The sequence below is a fragment of the Triticum aestivum genome, chromosome 1A, assembly GCF_018294505.1.
Source record: "Triticum aestivum cultivar Chinese Spring chromosome 1A, IWGSC CS RefSeq v2.1, whole genome shotgun sequence".
In the NCBI taxonomy this organism is placed as follows: domain Eukaryota; kingdom Viridiplantae; phylum Streptophyta; class Magnoliopsida; order Poales; family Poaceae; genus Triticum; species Triticum aestivum.
The window spans coordinates 553,021,175-553,025,158 of NC_057794.1; the positions used below are offsets into that span (position 1 = coordinate 553,021,175).

General features: G+C 42.1%; 1 long non-coding RNA gene across 1 annotated transcript; it reads left to right on the top strand.

Annotated features, from left to right (window-relative positions):
* The first annotated feature begins 529 nt into the window (after window positions 1–529).
* LOC123180805 (uncharacterized) lies at window positions 530–3,505 on the top strand. Its single transcript, XR_006491246.1, has 4 exons — window positions 530–970; window positions 1,074–1,136; window positions 2,173–2,283; window positions 3,225–3,505. It is a non-coding gene; the product is annotated as an uncharacterized lncRNA (long non-coding RNA).
* The last annotated feature ends 479 nt before the right edge of the window (window positions 3,506–3,984 follow it).

Below are 3,984 nucleotides of genomic sequence, written 5' to 3' on the forward strand. Positions count from 1 at the left end.
AATGTTTGTGGTAGTCGGCACTTCTCCAAAACAATGTTTGTGGTAGTCGGCACTTCTCCAACGTGTCCGTGGGATTGCCTCGATTTGTTCATCGCCGTGAAGTCGAAGTTACGATGGCGGGTCCATGTGGTGTGCCTGGTTTGTCCTTCGTAGTTCTTCGTCAAGTTTAGAGTTGCATTGTTTGGTTGCCACAATTACATTTTATGACAAACCTGAAAATAATTACTTCCGATTTTTTTCCGACTGAATATGTGTTGCATGTACAGTATTTTTTATATAAATTCTTTTATCAGGTACTCCCTCCGTTCCGAATTACTTGTCACACGTGTGGATGTATCTAGATGTATTTTAGTTATAGATACATCCATTTCAGCGACGAGGAATTTCGAACGGAGGGAGTAGTATCAATAACCATTTCACTTATAAGGAAAAAAAGGAACCATTTCACCCCCTGCCACTATTTCCCTCTTGCCACTTACCAAATTTTATGGCCCATCTTCTATCGGCCACGTGCCCACGTCCTCCCATCCCTCGCCCCTTTTCCCTCTGAAACCTCCCACGCCGCATCTTCTCTTCTCGCTTCCCCGCTGCCATGCGCCAACCCCGCCGTCACCCGTCGATCCGGCTGCGGCGCTGCGCACTTCCACCCTCGTTGCCCTCCCTGGTCCAGCAACGTCACCTGCTCCCTTCAACTCCCATCTCGATCTTCATGGCCCTCAGATCTAGCAGCCCTCGGCCACGACGCTGCCGGATCTGGTCGGCTTGGCCTCGTCGCCCCAACCAATAGGTGCTCGACGCCACTCCTCAGGATTCAGGAACGCAGTGGTCTTCTTCGTCGGCTCTATATCCCTCCACTTCCTACGCCATGTATCGGCCATCTGCCCTTTCTTGAAGCTCCTCCTCATCCAAGTGGCCACCTGATGTTGCCGAGTGGACCACGCTCACTCGCGCCTTCGCCCACCAGTACCAGGTTTGGTCGCCACTTCCTTTGCGCAATTCGTCGAGCAGGTCATCTGTGTGGCGTATGTGTGCTGTTGTAATGGATGGCTTGTTTTCTGGTGGTTGAGGTGCAGGATTTTCTCGTATCTTTCAAGTTGAATACCGGGGAGATGGTGCCATGGCGGGCTACTATGGCGGTGAGGTTCACATTCTACAGTGAGGCCATGGCCATCGTTGTTTGCATGTCTGTTTAGGTATAGTTTTTGTTTGTATGATTGCTGAAAAACAAAGGCAAGCCTATTAGTTTGGAAAATAAAGTCAAGCCTATGTGTTGAAAGATAGTTTGATTGACTAGTAACTAGTAAGTAGCCATTTGGCGCCAGTGAGGTGAGATAGCTAGCTTGTGTTGACGCATGTACGTTTGATCAAGGCTACCTAGTTGCAGCAGTTGGAACTATAGTACTACTCCCTAAAAGGGCAACCTGGTGCATGTAGCTCCCGCTTGCGAAGGGTCCAGGGAAGGGTCCGACCACTTTGGGTCTATAGTACGCAGCCTTTCCCTACATTTCTGTAAGAGGCTGTTTCCAGGACTTGAACCCATGACTACTCCCTCCGTTCCTAAATATTTGTCTTTCTAAAGATTTCAACAAGTGACTACATAGGAAGCAAAATGAGTGAATTTACACTCTAAAATATGTCTATATACATACGTATGTGGTAGTCCATTTGAAATCTCTAAAAGACAAATATTTAGGAATGGAGGGACTAGTACATAACAGAAGAGACACTGTGTCAGCAGGTGCAATCAGGATTGGGATGTATACTTCATACTATTGTATAACTTTAACTAGTTGTCCCTGCCAGACAACTAATTTACATTGAAGAGGTCCTCCATTCATGTAGTACGTACATTCCTTGTTCTTTTTCCTTCAGTTTTGGTCTGTAGATGTACTTGTAAGTTTTTTCATCTCGCTTTTGCTTTTCTTTTCAGTATTTTGTACTCTCTCTGTCTCAAAATAAATGTCTCAACTTTGTACTAACATTAGTATAAAGTTATACTAACTTTGAGACACTTATTTTAGGACGGAGGGATTATTTCTGTAATATTTAGCTCCTGTTCCTAAAGCTGTGCATCCACTGGCATGTTAACATCATGTCCTGTGTGTTCTTTCTCAATGATGTAGAGCAGGGGTTCTTACTTATTGTTCTTATACACGCTATGTTATCATGCAGGTGGCAGTTGGGACTATCTGAAGAGCAATAATGTAATGCTTTTGAGCTTAGGTACATGAAGTCATATTTGAAAGCGGACGAGATGATGTTTGTCAACACGAAACTGAAAAGGTTGGTCCATCATCTCTTAGCCATACATCCCATCTAGTTATGCGCCAATTTAGTTCTAGACAACATGCACATGGAGAAACATATATGCGAAAATACATGTATCTTCATCACTACCATTGAGTTCTGAACTTCTGATAAGAACACTGCCCTGTCAATCGACTTCCTTGTTTTGAGACCTTCCTTTTTTATTTGAGATCTTGTGTCTGAGGCACACTGACCACTTGGCCAGCATACAATGCCTTTGAAGACCATGCTATACAGATAACTTGCTTTGGGACCTTCTTTTTTTTTATTTTAACTGATTTCTTAGCTTACCACATTGCCTAGGTGGTACTACTGTACTATATATATATAATGTATGCACCTGCTTGTGCCCTATTTTCCTAGATGTGGCTCATAACTGAGATATCTATCTATGGACTAGCTGTTTTCTTTACACTAAATCTATCTTAATTAAGGTGCGAGGGGTAAAATTTTGTTGAACTCATATAGGATTTTTTTTCCTGTATCACATGGCCATCTTGGTCTAACTATAGCACATGGGGGTTCTGGAGATATGATGAATACAGTTAATTAGAAAATTGTCATGTGCTTGGAATTATATGAATGTTACAAGTAATTCGAAAAGCATGATGTGTTCTGAACTGTTGCAAACTTATTATAAAATTGAAATCACTGTGGTTTATTGGTATATTATTTCTGTAGTATACAGAGCAACGTGTAGTCCTCAATCTTTATTATTTTGAGTATGTGTTCCTGCTGATTCATGTTACCCTGAAAATTGCATGTGAAGGATCAAAAGGTAAATATGTAGTCATACTGCTAGATAGCAGCTAACTAGTCAGTTAGAAGATCTAAAGTTTTTCACTGTATGCTCAATTAAATTTCAACTACATTACATCATTTTCATCTCCCTTACAACTAGTCTAATCATTTCTTAGGGATGTGAAACAGTACTGGAGGAATTGTGATCTATGGCAAGGGTGATGATGTCTATGGCGATGATTGTCATGATCTATATGGCGATGAGCGTTATAATCCATGAAGGGTGATGAGTCTAATGATCTTTCTTCAGGACATGCAACAAAGTGAACTTCTGAAGTTTTGGTCAATTTTAGCTTAGGCATAATGCTTGGACCATTATATATTAGTAACTATTTTGTTTTGCATTCCAAACTTCCTAGATAGATCATGATGAACAGTGTAATTTGGATGCACGTCATTAGGCTTATGGTATTTTGGAAGTTGCACTAAATATAATATATGTTACTTGGTCATGTATCGTTGTGCAATTATGAGATATACTCCCTCTTCGTCCCAAAATATAAGATGTTTTTGACACTATCATAGTGTAAAAAACGTCTTACATTTTGGGACGGAGGGAGTATATTTGAAGTGGAAAGCAATCCTTGAGGGGTGACTAATGGCCTACTGAGGGAGTCCTGGATTAGGGGTGTACGGATAGCCGGACTATACTTCGGCCGGACTCCTGGACTATGAAGATACAAGATTGAAGACTTTGTCCCGTGTCCGGAAGGGACTTTCCTTGGCGTGGAAGGCAAGCTTGGCGATACGGATATGTAGATCTCTACCATTGTAACCGACTCTGTGTAACCCTAGCCCTCTCCGGTGTCTATATAAACCGGAGGGTTTTAGTCCGTAGGACGAACAACAATCATACCATAGGCTAGCTTCTAGGGT